Genomic DNA, 18351 nt, shown 5'->3' on the forward strand with positions numbered 1-18351 from the left:
AATACATAACAAATTCATGATTTTTAATTGCTACATATTGTCTTTAGGTGTAAAGGTAGCTCATTGATGATAATTTTTATGGTTTCCAATTATTTTCATATTGTGAATAATGCCACAATAAATGTCCCCATGAGCAGGAATTCCATAATATATATTCTTGTAGTACTGTTCACAATAAGCTAAGTGCTTGGCTTTTCTTGGACAAGCTAAGTATGTCTTTACTACAAACCCCTAAAGGAAGACTTACTTTCCAAATGGTAATTTCACATATCAACTATTTCTGTATAACAGCTGTAGATAGTCATTTATCCATAGGATGACATTGCTTTCAGCCTCGGCTACACTGTGTAACATGTCTGTTATGTGGGAGAGTGTAGAGAATGCCGGCAATGGGACCCACAGGTCTGGGCCTGTAGAGTAGAATATAGAAAGGTGAACTGGTCTCTCTTTGCAAGCTAGGGTAGATTGGTGTTTGTTTGTTGTTATTGTTTTTAAAGAAAATTGTATTACATTTGTTTGTGTGTATGTAACAGCACTATAGTGGATGCCAGCGGACAATTTGGAGGAGTCATCTCTCTTCACCTAAGTGTGCCTGGGACATCAAACTTAGGCTGCCAGGCTCAGCAGTGGATACTTTTACTTGCCAAGCTCACTGGCCCGGAGGGCAGGGTTATAATCTGCTGTCTCGGACATCAGAAGTTCTGACCTTTGTTTTCCAAAACTTACACCAGTGGCTCCTGGGACCTCAGACCTTCAGTGTCAGACTGTGGGTGGTCCCAAGGGCTTCGGACTAGGATCCTGGCGTGCCTGGATCTGCAGTGTTTAAGCAACCTGGTACAGAACTTTTTAACCAACCACAGTGGGTAATTCTTCAAATAAATCTCTCTTGTGTCTACATATATATATATATATATATATATATATATATATATATTCATATATTCTCTCTGGGGAACCTCATTAGCATAGATTTGTTATTGCAGAAGCATCACATCATTGATTTTTATTCTACTTGTCACCATACAATAAAGAGAGTGAGAAACTCTTCCCACAAAAGACTGACAGCTTGCATGTGTTAGAGCGCTTACTAGTGAAAGATAAAAGTGTAAAAGCTAATTATTATCAATGCTGTAATAATAGAAACTCAGGTATAGCAACGAAGTAATGCTCAGGCTTTGAAATGGACAATACATCCTTACAAACTGCAGACCAAAACCCTTTTCCAGTGAAACTGGACTGTCTTGAGGTCTCAGAAAAGGAAATGCTAAGAACATGAGGAACTCCTCTGTCCTTCCTGCCTCTTGCTGTTATCCCAAGTAGGACCTTCTGCTTTCTGTCTGCCTGTTCCCACAGTCAGACCTCTTCCTCCTCTCTCATAGCTCCTTTGTACTTTCCTGCCCCATACGTGTGTGTATGGATGATAGAAATTTAAATCTAGATTTTACATACAAGAAAAAAATGTGATGTTTGTCTTTTTGATCTGCTTTATTTAATGATTTCTAATTCTATTCATTTTCTTGCAAATGTCATAGTTTTCTTTTTCTTTATGGCTGAATGTTTAAATATATATGTAATATATAATGCATACACAGAGTCCATTGAAAAGACTGGTTATGGCTTGGTTATCACAATTGAATTTCTGTTATCACAGTACTGATAATTGGATTTTACATTTTTACCATTCAACCATTAATTGTGTGTGTGTGTGTGTGTGTGTGTGTGTGTGTGTGTGTGTGTGTGTGCACATAGCATTTTATTTATCTATTCATTGTAGCTAGAGTTTTCCTGCCTTGCCTACAGGACAAATCTCTATCACACGCCAGTCCCACAGCTGCTCAGACCCAACCAAGTAAACACAGAGACTTATATTGCTTACAAACTGTATGGCTGTGGCAGGATTCTTGCTAACTGTTCTTATATTTTCAATTAATCCATTTCTATAAATCTATACCTTGCCACACGGTGGCTTGTGGCTTACCGGCGTCTTCACATGCTTCTTGTCATGGCACTGGCTGGCAGTGACTCCCTCTGTCTTCCTGTTCCCTCCTTTCTGCTCTCTGTTAGTCCCATCTATACTTCCTGGCTGGCCACTGGCCAATCAGTGTTTTATTTATTGACCAATCAGAGCATTTGACATATAGACCATCTCACAGTAATTCATCTCTTGATGGACAGCTAAGCTAGTTCCATACTTTGGTTGTTGTGAATAGAGCAGCAATAAATTTGAATGTGTAGGCATCTCTGTGGTTTGTTGACTTACAATCTTCTGGATATATGCAAGAGTGTGATGTAGCTGGATCATATGGTAGTTCTAACTTGAGTTTATTGAGGAACCTCTATACAGATTTACACAATAACTACAGCCCTTATGACCCCTCCAGCACTGTGTTAGACCTGGGATGACTGACTGCCTTTCAATTCATTAGCCTGATTATTGGCTAGAGGACTTGGTTTTTATTGTTTTCAATTTGGAGTTCGTTACACTCACTTCCTGTTGACTGTGTAGCTGATAAAGATTTCCTCCCACTCTGTAGGCTGTATTTGCTGCACAGCAGCTTTTAAATTTCATGCAATTCCATTTGTTAGTTACTGCGATTATTTCCTACTCTACTGGAGTGCTTTTCAGAAAGTCCTTGCATATGCCGACATTTTGAAATGTTTCTTAAGCAATTTCACTTTCAGGTCTTACACTAAGGTCTTTGATCTGTTTTGAATGAATTTGTGTGCAAAGTGAGAATTATAGATCTAGTTTCATTCTCTTTGGAGAGGATTTCTATTTGTCCCAGCACCATTTGTTAAAGAGACTTTTTACCGATGTATATTTTCACATCTTTGTCAAGGATTATGTGACTTTAGCTGTGTGGGTTTATTTCTGGGTCCTCTTTATTCTATTCCATTGGTCTACAGGTGTGTTTTGTGCCATACCATGCTGCTTTTGTTACTATGGCTCTGTAGTATAATTGGAGGTCAAGTATTATGACAACTCATGCACTGCTCTTTCTGTTTAGGTTTGATTTATTTTACTGGGATTTTTTTTTTTTTTTGCTTTCTTATGAATTTAAGACTATACTTTTAGGTTTTGTGAAGAATTTTGATGGAGATAACACTACACCTATAGACAGCTTTTGGTAATGTGGCCATTTCATAATACCAATTCTGCTGATGCAGTCTTCCCAGCTTCTAGTGTTTCCTTAATGTCTTTCTTTATGGTTTTCACTGTAGTGGTCTAGTGCCTCTTTGTTTAGGCTTCTTCACTGAATGTGGCACATGGAGTTCCCCTTCTCTGCTGTCCTATCTGCCAGAGGCAGTGCCACCTTAGAGAAACCTGCCATGGATGTGAGGCTTGTAGAGTTGCTGGCTTGTCCATCAGACAGGACGTCGGGGTCTCTCCACCAGGGCTGTCGGACTTAACTTTTGGATGTGACTCCTGCTTCCCTTCCCTGCATTGGGAAGTCACACAGCTGGAGCTGATCCAGTATCATTCTTTTTTTTATTTAATAATTTGTTTTTATTTATTATGTATACAATATTTTGCCTACATGTATGCCTGCACACCAGAAGAGGGCGCCAGATCTCATTACAGATGGTTGTGAGCCATCATGTGGTTGCTGGGAATTGAACTCAGGACCTCTGGAAGTGCAGCTAGTGCTCTTAAACCTCTGAGCCATCTCTCCAGCCCCCAGTATCATTCTTTTATTTTGTTTTTTAATTATGCCATGTTCTTTCCTTTTCTATTTTGTGGAATAATCTGGAGTATTGGTATTAGCTCTACTTTGAAAGTCTGGTAGAATTCTGTGTTGACACTGCCTGGTCCTGGACTTTTTTTTTTTTTGGCTAGGAGACTTTTGATGACTGCTTCTATTTCCTTAGGGGTTACAAGTTTATTTAAATTGTCTATCTGATCTTTATTTAACCTTGGTAAATGCTATCTATCAAGAAATTTGTTCATTTCTTTTAGATTTTCCAATTTTGTGGAATACAGGTTTTCTAAGTATGACCTAATGATTCTTTGTCTTTCCTTGGAGTCTGTTATTATGTCTTCCTTTTTAGTTCTGATTTTGTTAATTTGGATATTCTCTCTCTGCCTTTTAGTTCTCGTGTATACGGGTTTATCTATCTTGTTGATTTTCTGAAAGAACCAACTCTTCATTACATCGATTCTTTGTTTCTATTTTATTGATTTCAGCCCTCAGTTAAATTATTTTCTGCCATCTACTCCTCTTAAGTCTGTTTGCTTCCTTTTGTTCTAGAACTTTCAGGTGTACTATTGAGTTACGGGTATGAAATTTCTCCAAATTTTTCATGAAGGCACTTAGTGCTATGAACTTTCCTCTTAACACTGCTTTCATTGTGTCCCATAAGTTTTGCTATGTTGTACATTCATTTTCATTGAATTCTAGGAAGTCTTTAACTTTTTTTTTTAATTTTTCTCTTAGCCCATTGATAATTCAGCAGAGAATTGTTCAGTTTCCATGAGTTTGTAAACTTTCTGTTGTTTCTGTTGTTGAAATCCAGCTTTTATCCATGGTGGTCAGACAGGATACAGGGGTTATTTCAGTTTTTTGTATCTGTTTAGATTTGCTTTGTGGCCGAGTATATGGTCAGTTTTGGAGACAGTTCAATGAGGTGTTGAGAAGAAGGTATGTACTCTTGCGTTTGGGTGAAATGTTCTGTAGATATCTGTTAGGTCCATTTGAGTCATAAGATCTGTTAGTTCTGTTATTTCTCTGTTTAGTTTCTGTCTGGATGACCTATACAGTGGTGACAGTGGGGTGTTAAAGTCTCCCACTACTAATGTTTGGTGTTCTATGTGTGATTTAAGCTTTAGTAATATTTCTTTTACAAATGTGGATGCTCTTGCATTTAAGGCATAGATGTTCAGAACTGAGACTTCATCTTGGTGGAATTTTCCTTTGAGTATGAAATGTTCTCCATCTCTTTTGATTAATTTTACTTTGAAGTCTGTTTTGTTAGATGTTAGGATAGCTATGCCAGCTTGCTTTTTGGTCCATTTGAATGGAAAAAATGTTTTTTCCATCCCTTTACTCTATGGTAATGTCTGTCTTTGATATTGAGATGTGTTTCTTGTATGCAGCAGAAGGGTAGATCATGTTTTCATATCCATTCTGCTAGTCTGTGTCTTTTTATTGGTGAATAAATCCACCCATTGAGTCCATTGATATTAAAGGATAATGATTATTAATTCCTGTTATTTGTTGTTTGTGGTGGTAGTGTATATGTGTGTGTTTTCCTTCTTTGGGTTTTGCTAGTGTGAGATTATTTATTTCCTGTGTTTTTGTGGGTATAGTTAACTTCCTTGGCTTGGAATTTTCCTTCTAGTACCTTCTGTAAGGCTGGGCTTGTGGATGGATATTGTTTAAATTTGACTTTGTCATAAAATATCTTGTTTTCTCCATCTATGATGATTGGCAGTTTTGCTGGGAATAGTAGTCTGGGCTGGCATCCATGGTCTATTAGAGTCTGCAAGACATCAGTTCAGGCCCTTCTGGAAAGTAGAGTCTCCATTGAAAAGTCAGGTATGATTCTAAAAGGTCTGCCTTTATATGTTGTTGTGGGATAGCTGTTTTTAATTTTCTTGGTTGTGTTTGTTTAGTGTTTTGATTATTGTGTGGCAAGAAGATTTTCTTTTCTGATCCAATCTATTTAGTGTTCTGTAAGCTTCTTACATCTTGATAGGCATGTTCTTCTTTAGGTTGGAAAATTTTCTTCTATGATTTTGTTAAATATATACTCTGGGTTTTTTTAGCTGGATTTCTTTTCCTTCTTCTGTTCCTATTATACTTGTATTTGGTCTTTTCATAGTGTCCCAGATTTCCTGGTTGTTTTGTGTTAGGAAATTTTTAAATTTATCATTTTCTTTGACAGATGAATCTATTTCCTCTATTGTGTCTTCAATGCCTGATATTCTCTCTTCCATCTCTTGTATTCTGTTGGTGATGCTTGTAGCTGTAGTTTCTCTTCATTTACCCAGATTTTCCATTTCCAGGAATCCCTCTGTGTTTTCTTTATTACTTCTATTTCCATTTTTAGGTCTTGAACAATTTCCCTGATCTGTTTGTTTTTTCTTGGCCTTCATTAGTGATTTATTGATTTCTTCCAATTTTTTTTGCTTGTCTTTTCCTCAATTTCTTTAAGGGATTTCTTCAAATCTTCTTTAAGGACCTCTATCATCTTCATAGTCATTTTAAGGTCATTTTCTTGTGCTTCAGCTTGTTGGATTGTTCAAGTCTTGTTGTTGTGGGATAGCTGAGTTCAGGTAGTGACATATTACCCTTTCTATTATTGACTGTGTTCTTACTCTGTCATTTAAGCATCTGGATTTGGAATGATTATAGGTCTAGGTATTGATTCACACATTTGTCTTTGTTGGATGGGTATTTTGTTCCTTGGTTTCTCTTTTCTTTCTAGTCATCTGGCCAAGTGGCCAAGGGTTCTGTTGACTAGTGAGTCTTCAGGTCCAGTAAGGAGTCCTCTCTGGGATTTTGGGAGCTTGGGGCTCTAAATCTGGCCTGGCCTCTGGTAAAGCCAAAGTCTTCTTCCAAAGTTGTAGGCCAGGAATGGAGCCCAGAGGAGGGGATGCAGGCTGGGGATATTAGGCAGGCTTAAAGGGGTTTAATGGGTGGTGGGTAGTATCTTGCCCAGGGTTCCAAGGTCCATCCTGGTCTCCCATAAGGGTGCCAGGGCTTTGAGGCCTAGTGTGGAGCCCAGGGGAGAAAGTGCAGACTGCAGTTGTTGGGTGGGATGTAAGGAGTGTTAGTGGGTAGTGGGCAGTATCTTCCCTAGGGCTCCTAAGACCACTTTGGCCTCTGGTAAAGCTGACAGGGTTGTGGGCCCTAGTGTGGAGCCCAGGGAACGGGGTCTTCAGTGTCATTCTTATTGCTATATCCCATTTGTATTTCTGAAAATCTTTTAGCTGACCTGTCACTCTCTTCACTAATTTCTGATACCCCTGCCCCAGGAATGGAGTCTACATTAAAGCTCTCCCTCTACTCTCTGGAATGGAGTCTACTTTTTTTTTTTAATCCCAACTCTTCTCCTTCACCTGGCACACTAAGGTACATCTAGTTTGCCATCTTACCCAGAAATCCAACTCATCTGTGACACATTTTTTAAAGCTTGTTTGATGCTTGGGTAGACAACACAGACCAAGATGGCTTTCAGTTGAATTCCCAGATCATAATGACATTTTTGGGATTAAGTGAGCCCAAGCCTTTTAAAAGTAATTTTTAGGTATAATGACCAAAAAAAAATTATTATTATTATTTTTCATTCAGGCCAGTGCATTTAGTAGAACACTTAGATGAGAGCAGGTGTTCTCAGGGTGCTGTGACTGCAGACAATGGAAAATTCAGATAAGTGTATCGATTGTTCATTACTGCAGTGATGAAAGCATCAGTTGAAAAATCTGTCACTTGTCTCTCTTGGAATTCTTTCCAGCTGATGCAATGCCAGGAGAGTTTAATGAACTCAAGTCATACATACCTGAGGAAGCCTGGCAAGCTACTGACTGGTTTGAAAACAATTATGTACACAGAGGGATAAGGTGTTCAATCATGTCTATTATTTTTTCCAAACCTGTGTGATCTATATGTGAATATATAGAGAATGGCGTTTTGTGTACCCCAAACAATACAGAGGCATGCTGAGGGCAAATTTTAATAGGTAGTGCTTGTGTTGTGCTATGAATTACAGAGGAATTTTGTAAGAATAGCCCATGTAGAAAATGAGTAGGAATGTATTCTCCAGTGAGACCCATGCTCAGATGGATATCCATCTTGATGCAAGATTTTAAAATACAGTAAATGACTATGAAAGTGGTCGATACTTAGGTACCACTGCCATGTAATTCTCCATGATCTTTCCCTGCCATGCACCTTTTCACATGTTGAATTTTCACATGTTTTTTATATGCTCCTGGGATTGGATCAGGCCTTGCTGCACTCATGACATCCCTAGCCATGTTTGTTTGTCTGTCTTTGGGTCAGGCTCCCACTCTTTGCAGGCCAGATCCACCTTGATTTTTTGATCCTCTTCCTTCAGCCTTCTCAGTAGCTCTTGTTATACTCTTGACCACCAGGCCTGGCAGCTTATTCTCTTCCTTTTCCCTACTATTTTAGATGGTCAACATTTTTTTCCCATGATTTGCCAGGCTATGTATTTCATCTTTTGAATAAGTTAGGTAAAAACCTTCAGGTCACTCTAATATATTCTATGCAGTTTTGGAAACTCAAGTATACAAAAATGTATTTCACAAAGTTGACTCAGCTCATAGGCATTTGGGTTACATATAAAACTTTGAAACCTAGTGATGGGGGATGCTTCTTTTATACACATATTTTTGTGAGAGATGCAAATATCTGATCTCTGTTCTTTGAGTGCCTGAATTCATGATATTGACCTAGCAGTGTCTGATCTATCTCCTGAAGGGGCTTTGGTTGTCTTCTGTTGTATTCATATGACTATAGTTACAAAGCTGGACACACAGGATTACCAATCACTATGATTTCCCCCACCCCTCTTTCTTCTTCTTCTTCTTCTTCTTCTTCTTCTTCTTCTTCTTCTTCTTCTTCTTCTTCTTCTTCTTCTCCTTCTTTTGAGACAGGGTTTCTCTGTGTAGCTTTGCACCTTTCCTGGAACTCACTCTGTAGTTCAGGCTGGCCTTGAACTCACAGAGAGCCTCCTTGCCTCTGCCTCCCAAGTGCTGGGATTAAAGGCGTGCGATACCACCACCAAGCTCTTTCTTCTTTTTTTAGTGTTATAAGTGGAACCTAAGACCTTGAATATGCTAGGTAAACACTCCACCACTGAGCTACATCCGGAGCCCAACATTTACCTTTTAACATATCTTTGAATGTGTGTTTTGGATTTTTGACTCAGTATCTTGCTGTGTATACCTCAGGCTGGCTTTTGATTCACAGTCCTCCTGCCTCTGCCCCCAGACTGCTGAGATTATATGCATATGCCACAATGTCTGGCAATGTATTACATATGACTATACATATATATTATACATGTATATGATTTGACTGTTCATAACTGTTATACTTGTAGAACTCTTGTTATACTTAAGTGTCTGTGTCTGCTCTTACAAAACATATGTTAATGAGTAATTATAATTACCTACATAGTGGCCCAAGTTTCCTTTTAAAATATAAATAAATGTTTTTGACAAAAAAATAACATCTATTACACAGTGCAGATAAAGATGTAAGGATGACAAGAAAAGGGGAACCCAGCAACAGAATGAGGGTCCATTTAAGTTGGGTAGTCAAGGAAGCAGGGCTTGCAGGTATTTCTGGTAGGAAATTCCAGGCAGGAGGATCCACAAGTGTAAAGACCCCTGGAAGAGAGCATGGCAGTTACATGAGAAGAGAAAGAGACCGATGAAATGAAACCAGAGCAAAATGAAGGCTGGAGGATGGGATCAGCAGATGAAGTGAAGGCAGGATCTGGTGAAATCTTTTAGGTCAACTTAGTGAAGGGGGGGGTCCAGTGGGACCTTGTAGATCAACTAGTGAAGGTGGGATCTGGTGAGACCTTTAGATTACTGTAGTGAAGGCAGGATCTGGTGGGACCTTGTGGATAAACCTAAGATGCTGGCTTCCCTCGGATGAAGATGATCTGGCTGGAGATGATCTAATATAAGTATTTTGCTTACTTATTGGTACCTGTGTATCTTTCCATCCTTGGACAAAACATTGCAGTTTAGCCACACCCTTCTCATCCTCATTTGCAACCACTCATAACAGAACAGAAAAAGATGGAATCCTGGGTCTCTTCACTTGTGCTTAAAGCTTTTTTCAAAGTTCCAGAGCTGCTGAGAAAATCCTATCTAAAAGAGACAATCATTTAAAATTGTCCTCAGTGCTTTCACCTTAGTAATCTGGCGGTATTTGAAAAGATGAAGATTGTTGTCCATTAGTTAAATGCAAACTTATTTAGCCTGAGCTCCAGAAGCCTCCTGTGGAGCAAGCGGTAATCCATGTGCCGGCTGCTTTCTGCCTTTGACTTGGCTTTCACTGTTTAGCTGAGATTGAGCATAACGATGATATGTAAAAGTAAAATGCAAGGTCACACTGATGTGCTAACTGGGTTATTTCAGTGATTTGAAGGATAGAAATCTGTTTCTGAATCAAGTGCCAGGTGGTAGGACACCTTGTTTGTTCTTTAGAAGTAGAAAAAAAAAATGCTCCAGCACAAACTCTAGGCTGCTAATGAAACTGTTCTCTATCGAACTCTCCACTCCTGTTGACTTGCTATGGGTTGATACTGATGGCCCCAATAAATGATTTGACCACAGCAATGACTGCCATCCCTTGTGCAGATGGGCACTTCCTACTCCATTAAAACTCAGTGGTGGCTGAAACTGTGATCTTGCCCCATAGCCTTTAATATTGTTGGGACCCGCTTCCTATGGCTTCTTCTCCTCGCTACATAAGACTCAAAGGACTGAGTTGACTGTGATTAGGGCAATTCAAAGGCAAGTGACAGAGCTGCAGAGATGGCCCAGGGGACAAAGCAGGAGCATAAAGGCCAGAGTCTGAATCCCCAGACTGCACTTCAGACCTGGGTGGGCATGCAACCTGATTGTATTCCCTTGCATGGAGGAACTAGACAGGGCACCCCTGGGTCAAGCTGACCAACCAGACTCACCAAAATGAGTTCAAGTTTAGTGACAGCCCTTGAACTGATATATGGGCAGCAATCAAGGAAGGTACCTGACATCAACTTCTAGCCTCAAATCTCACATGAACATGTGTGCACCTATACACAAACACATGTCTACATATAAGCCAAGAGTATACACACAGACATGAAGGCCACACAAACACACCTCCACAAAGAAGGCATGTAATTGAATTGTGTTCTTCTGGCTCTGAGCAGCTAAAGGCTTTAGAAACACATAAAAGTGCAATCTCCTACAGACAGCCTTTCCTAATTAATTGCCTCACAGTCTCCAAAGAGCCGCTGCTCCTGTGCGATTAAGAAGATCGTTGGCTGGCAGACAGTAGAAGTGAGAAAGATCTCCTGCCGAATATGAGGCTCAGCAGCAGAGTGCTTGTCTAGCATGTGTGAGTCTCCTGGTTCAGACCTCAGTACCACCCAAACCCCTAAATACCCAAACCAAGACAAGTAGGCTCTTGAAGGTTGGATAGTCTAAGTATCCTGCATGAAACTTGAACTGAGGCAAAAATAAAGTGTGTGATATCTTATAAAGATAATACAGCCCACTATGAAGGCACTTGGGAAAGGCAACCACACCCTGATGGTTTCCCTACCTGTGCCTTCCATCAGGTGTTGAGTTAGTAGCAGCAGTTTAGGCAGCTGTCTTTGGAGAACATTGCAGACATGGAAAATCCTGAGATTATTGTTTAAATAACAGGAAAATCTCGGGGAACACTGTGAAAAGTGATCTTCAATATTCATCTGGCATCTTGTACAATGCTGATTATGTCAGATACTCAATAATACATCAATAAACATTTGATGGCTGACTGACTGTGGTAGCACAGGAGATAATATCATTAAGCTTGAATGTTCATGAGGAAGGGGGTAAAATTAAAGGAAAAGTGAAGAGCTGAGTGTAAGAAAGTCTGTGTGCAGAAGTCTTAGTAAGTGAGCCCTCCTGTATTCATTAAGAAACAGCATGAAGCCCTCAGATGCTCAGGACTCGTAAGTACTGCCATGAACATGAATGGCTGGGACCTTCACTGCCTTATTGATCACCAGGGTCATTGACTTTCCTGGTGGGATCTTTTCTTATTGATCATTTTAATTAGCCTTTGGAAGTTGCACTTGTGTGGGAAACAAGTATCCTTCCAGGGAGAGAACACCATCCTCAGATGGAGGGGCCATGTCTCCTTCGATTGCTTAGTTCTCATAAGACTCAGAGTGCAGAGGTGGACGAAAATGCAGGGGTCCAGCGTTAGAAGTGTGGGACATTGGTTGTTTTTTTTTTTTAGCTCTCCACTTGCCTCAGTTTATGCCTTCAGTGTCACAACAGTGTATCCCCTCACCCCACTGTTTTCCTAAGATTGGCAGCCCTGTGGATGTCCCAGAAATCACATCTGTATCCTCTAGTTCTTAGCAAATGTTTTGAGCGAATGTTAGGCTGCCCATCCTGGGTGACATTAAATTAAAACCAAAGGCAGGTCAAAGATCTCCTGGAGTATGATATTATTGAGAGGTCTGTGAACGTGCAAGTTCAAGGAAGACATGGTCCCCACAAGAAGCAGGAAGGAAACAATCTGTGCTGTTAAGTTAAGCTGGGATGTCGGTAATGATTACAACCTGTTCCTTTTCTCCTCTGGCACTTCAAGAGCATTCACATCTTAGCTAATGTATTATAGCACAATTATAGCAATGTGTTTTAGATTGCCTAAAATCTGAAAAGAGGATTGAAAAATGGTGTGGTAAGATGAATGGCTGCCACGTGGGTGAGAGATTAGTGCTACTGTTGCGGGCCTGGCCTGAGACGGGGGAAGGGACCCAGTGCTTGCCTGGAACACCCGTGTAGCCGTCTCCCTGTGAGGCAATTGAATAGAGAAATGGATTTCTCACTTAAAAGAGATCTGTCTAGTGTGAAGTTGGCACTATTTCGAGTTAAACCAAATGAAGTATTGGGTTTTAGAGATCAAGCAACATAGTGGCAATTTCAAATGGCTCAACCTACATATGTGTGTGTGTGTGTGTACACGTGGGTGGTGTGCCCATGTATGGCATGTGATAGCCATAGACTGGTGTCAGATGTGTTCCTCTTCCCACTTGTATCCTTAGTTTTGTTGCGACAGGCTCTCTTACTGAACCCTGATCTGGTTGTTTTGGCTGGATTGGCTAGCCAGCAAGCTCTGGGATCTGCCTACCTCTGCCTTCCCAGCACTAAGACTATAGACATGTGCCACTGTGCCCAGCTTTTACATAGGGATCCAAACCCAGGAGCTAACACTATAGAAACACTTTGCCATGTAATTCCTATACAGAACCCCACTCCCTCCCTCCCAGGCATATATAGCTAGCGAGATGGAGATAGAGATAGAGATAGAGATAGAGATAGAGATAGAGATAGAGATAGAGATAGAGATAGAGATAGAGATAGAGATAGAGATAGAGAGAAACAGAAAGTGACAGACAGAGACAGATGAGAGGAAGGAGGAGAGTTAGTTTCAAACTTGGTTTTAGGATTCTCCAGCCAAGTCTTTTTTTTAATTTTTTTAAAAATTTTATAATTTAATTTAATTTTACATATCAGCCATGGATTCCCTTGTCCTCCTCCTCCTATCCCCCCCACCCCCACTTTCCCCCCCATCCCACCCCCCATTCCCATCTCCTCCAGGGCAAAGACTCCCCTGAGGATTGAGTTCAACCTGGTAGATTCAGTCCAGGCAGGCCCAGTCCCCTCCTTCCAGGCTGAGCTAAGTATCCCTGTATAAGCCCCAGGTTCCAAACAGCCAGCTCATGCATGGAAGACAGGTCCTGGTCCCACTGCCTGGATGCCTCCCAAACAGTTCAAGCTAATCAACTGTCTCACTTATCCAGAGGTTCTGATCCAGTTGGGGGCTCCTCAGCTATTGGTTCATGTGTTTCCATTTGTTTGGCTATTTGTCCCTGTGCTTTTTCCAATCTTGATCTCAGCAATTCTTGCTCATACAAACCCTCCTCTTTCTCACCAATTGGACTCCTGGAGCTCCACCTGGGGCCTGGCCATGAATCTCTGCATCCAGTTCCCTCAGTCATTGGATGAAGTTTCTAGCATGACTATTAGGGGGTTTGGCCATCCTATCACCAGAGTAGGTCAGTTCAGGCTGTCTCGCGACCATTGCCAGTAGTCTATTGTGGAGGTATCTTTGTGGATTTCTGTGGACCTCTCTAGCACTTTGCTTCTTCCTATTCTCATGTGGTCTTTGTTTATCACGGTCTCTTATTCCTTGTTCTCCTTCTCTGTTCTTGATCCAGCTGGGATCTCCTGCTCCCCTAAGCTCTCTTTCCCTTGACCTTTGCTCTTCATTATCCTACTCACGTCCAGGTTGTGCATATAGATCTCATCCATTTCTCTGTCATTGGGTGATCCCTGTATCTTTCTTGGGGTCCTGTTTTCTAGGTAGCCTTCCTGGAGTTGTGAGTAGCAGTCTAGTCATCTTTGTTTTACATCTAGTATCCTCCTATGAGTGAGTACATACCATGTTTGTCTTTCTGAGTCTGGGTTACCTCACTCAGGATGATTTTTTTCTAGATCCATCCATTTGCCTGCAAACCTCATGTTGTCATTGTTTTTCTCTGCTGAGTAGTATTCCATTGTGTATATGTACCACATTTTATTTATCCATTCTTCAGTTGAAGGGCATCTAGGTTGTTTCCAGGTTCTGGCTATTACAAACAATGCTGCTATGAACATAGCTGAGCAAGTGCCCTTGTGGTATGATTGAGCATTCCTTGGGTATATGCCCAAGAGTGGTATACCTGGATCTTGGGGGAGATTGATTCCTAATTTTCTATAAAAGTGCCATATTTTGATTTCTGAAGTGGTTGTACAAGCTTGCATTCCCACCAGCAGTGGAGGAAAGTTCCTCTAGCTCCACATCCTCTCCAGCATAAGCTGTCTTCAGTGTTTTTGATCTTAGCCATTCTGACAGGTGTAAGGTGAGATTCCAGCCAAGTCTTACTCCTCTGGGCTGGGCAGCCTTACTAAAATTCTGTGCCATTTCTTCCATATTGATAAAGGAGAAGTCCTATCATATACTTGCACCATGATTCCCACACCCACACGTGACTTACAGATGCCTCCTCACCTATTTGATGGAGATCGACTTAGGAGCACATGTACACTTGTGTCACACTGCTTGAGGGACATGTCCTGGAAACCTGCCACTGCCATTGGTTTTCAGCCCAAGGATACAATATCAACCAAGATGGAAAGCATGCAACTTTCTTTGCTGTGAAATGTACCTTTATAACTTCTACTATACATTTCTTAAGTTCATATAGTTGGTAAAATTTATCTTTTACTGCAGATAATTGCATATCCCAGAAGTATTATGACTTTAGCAGCCTGGTAAGATTAAAGCTGTGAACACATTACTTAGTGGGCTCTTCTGGATAGCTTGTATTGAGAAAAGAAAACACTTCTCAGGCATGTCCAGAAAACCTGCCACACTTATTGCATCTGCAAGTTGTCCCATGCTGGACAAGCACTTGACAAATAGTAAATAGATGGCAGGCTATAGGAAGGTGACTTGATGTCTCACTTATGTGTAGAAGGTTTAAGAACAATCCACTATTGGAGACACAAAAGGGTGACTGGGAGAAGATTGGAGAAGGGCTCTTGGATTTGATCAGCTCATGCTATAGAAATGGATGGGAACAGCACATGGAACCCCATTCATATGCACAATGAATACGAATTAACAAAATAAATATGTAAGATAAGCCAAAGGATATGAGAGATTTTTAGAAAGCATGCCCAGTATTCTCTCATCCTGGTTCTCAGAAGAGAATGCCTTCTTAGCCTTCTAATCAGAATGTTATCTCACGCTACACACAGGACAGTGATACTTAGACACTATCAACACAAACAAGGAAGTCACTTTCCTTGCATGTGCTTAAGGTTTGAATACATATTTCCTTTCTTTCCTCTTCAGTGTGCCTGGAGTGGATCTTTGCAGCTGGATCAGGCCCCTCATGAACCCAGGTCACAGTTTCTCCAGAACTCAGGGCTCTGCTGGAGACCCATTTCACAGATATTTATTTGAGTAGCTTCTTTGAATAGAACTGAAAGAGGATGAGGGAAAGGCAGGTATCTTCAGGGCTAGTTGAGAAACATACCCAGGAACAGGAAGTTCTTGGAAATTGGGGACATTGGCATGCCTGGCTCTTTCTTCCCAGGATCGGGAATGGGTACCAGAGGCGAGAGGAAGAGGAAGTACCACATAGGGAAGATACCTAAATCACAGCAAGCATCAGCGGGGATGGCATCCTTGTTGATGTAGCAGCCAATCTCCAGCTGTTGGTCCACTGCTCTTGGGAATTACTGTCCATCTATACTGTCAAATTTTTGGTTTTTCGAGACAGCGTTTCTCTATGTAGCTTTGCGCCTTTCCTGGATCTCTCTCTGTAGACCAGGTTGGCCTTGAACTCACAAAGATCCACCTGCCTCTGCCTCCTGAGTGCTGGGATTAAAGGCATGCACCACCACCACCCGCTTTTACTGCATGATATTTTAATAATGACAAACTTAATATAGAAATGATTAAGTTTCATCCATCTAATGAGGTTTTGTATCATAACAAAACCTGGGAAGTCAAGCTTGGAATACCCCTTAATGCTTGACAGGCACCAAAGTACAAATACACATGATGATGCATTCATGAAGTCAGAGGAGATCAATGTACTGTGCAGGCAAAACCTGAGCTCCCATCAAGGCTGTGTCCTGTGGCTGGGATGTCATCCAGCAACTTGCAGGTAACGACAGGAGGCAAGTCAAGGCTGTTCGTATACAACCTGTATGCATGCTCCAATGTCCAGGTCCAGACTTTGCCACCTCGTAAAGGTAGCTTGAAAGCAAGAGCAAATGAGCTTTCTTGTTCCAGTGAGACACCCAAAGGCACAGCTAGAAGGTCTTAAGGGCCTCGTTGATTGGGAACAGCTCCGCTGTGAAATGTGAACAGTTAAATATTCACCTCAGAGACCCCTCCCACCCAAGTTCAGCTCAGTGAGCTGCTGCGTTTATTGGGGCTACTTTCAGGGACATGGGTGATGGGCTGTGTGTGGGAGCATGGGAAACTCCGAGTCAGCTGCGTCATTGAACAGTCCACTCCTGGACAGTGATGACTCACAAAAGCCGCATCCCTGCTTCTCCCTGTGGAACACGCAGGACGTTCAGCAGATTGGAGAACCTTACCCCTGACCCCAGCAGCTGCTCCTGCTTTTGTAGCCCTGGGAGGGCCTTTCAGACCTTGTAACTGTCTGAGCTTCTGGGACCTTCTAAATTTCATCCATTTCCTGAATCTTCCTAGCTCCTCTCCTCCCTTCAGGAGGAGACGTTTCAATTAGGAGGAAGAGACACACCACAGTGGGTGTGAAAACCTGTGCCTGCATGAGAGAACAGGGGATGGATGACATAACATTGCACTGTTTAAGTTAGGAATTTAAATGCCATAACCGTTAATGTGTTATTTTAGATGCTCCTTTGTGAGTTCATATTTAAATAGCATTTAAAAATTTAAAAGCATAAGAACGTTGGTGTGCTTATAAGAGCATAATTGAGTGTAATGAAGTGGAAACACAGGTCCACTTAGCCTGATGTATCTTCCTCTGTACAGGTCTGTAGATGGTGGAATAATGGTGGATCTCTCAGAGGAAGCAAGTTCAGCAGGAACTTACCATAGTGAAGCAAGGGACAGTTAGGGTAAAAATAGCACAGATTTTGGAGGAGCTGATTCACCCATGCAAAACTCTCAAAGTCACAGCCCATTTCAACTCCACACGGTTCAGTTCAAACCCTGTATCAGGAAAGTCTTACACCAATTCAGATGCCAGCATAAATCATGTTGCTACCCAAGCTCAAGCTTCTTAGGACTCTGGTTTCCCTCCCTCAGGATGTAACTTGGACAAATGGAATAGGTGAAGCTGAGATGCACATGTACCTGTAGGACAGAACATAGCTTATGAGCACGAGCCTTAGCAAATAAAAAGGCAGGGTATGCACATCAATTTGAATCTCAGAGATACAGAAAACACCTTCTTTCAGTGTCCTACATATTGCATGGGCTGTATTCACAGTAAAGAAAACATGGTTTAGCTGCATTTCAAGCAAGCAGGCCCTTTTATATGGTGTCTGACAACACTCATGTGTTTAGAATGTGGGTGGAAGATGATGCCATTTAAAGGTAGTCAGAGTTTTGCTGTAGATGTTGGTTGATTATGTTTGTACAGCTATGTTTGAATGGCCCTCTTCAAGAATCAAATGTCAAAGAGAGGGGTCACGTAGCAAGCACCCTGGCTTTCACAGGAGATTTTTTTTCTATTGCTTGATCAAGTTTACTCCTTTAAAAAACCCATTATTTAGCAGAGAAGGCACCTGGTGGGAGTTTACCATTGACATGTTTATTGCATACCACTCAACCACTGTCTGCTGAGAGCAGAGGAATTGGGATCCTCAACGAATCCCTGGGAACATTTCATACAATGAAGTCTGAATAATGGATTGAGACGGTTCTGACCAATGTCATCTTAAAGATAAAGATACCTGGGTCTTTGTAGGAAGAGGACACACGTGAAGGCAAGGGGCAGGGTTGCTGGCTTAGATCAGCTGCAGAAGTCTGTCTGGCATGTGGC

This window comes from Peromyscus maniculatus, chromosome 5 (assembly GCF_049852395.1).
Source record: "Peromyscus maniculatus bairdii isolate BWxNUB_F1_BW_parent chromosome 5, HU_Pman_BW_mat_3.1, whole genome shotgun sequence".
NCBI classification, from domain to species: Eukaryota; Metazoa; Chordata; class Mammalia; order Rodentia; family Cricetidae; genus Peromyscus; species Peromyscus maniculatus.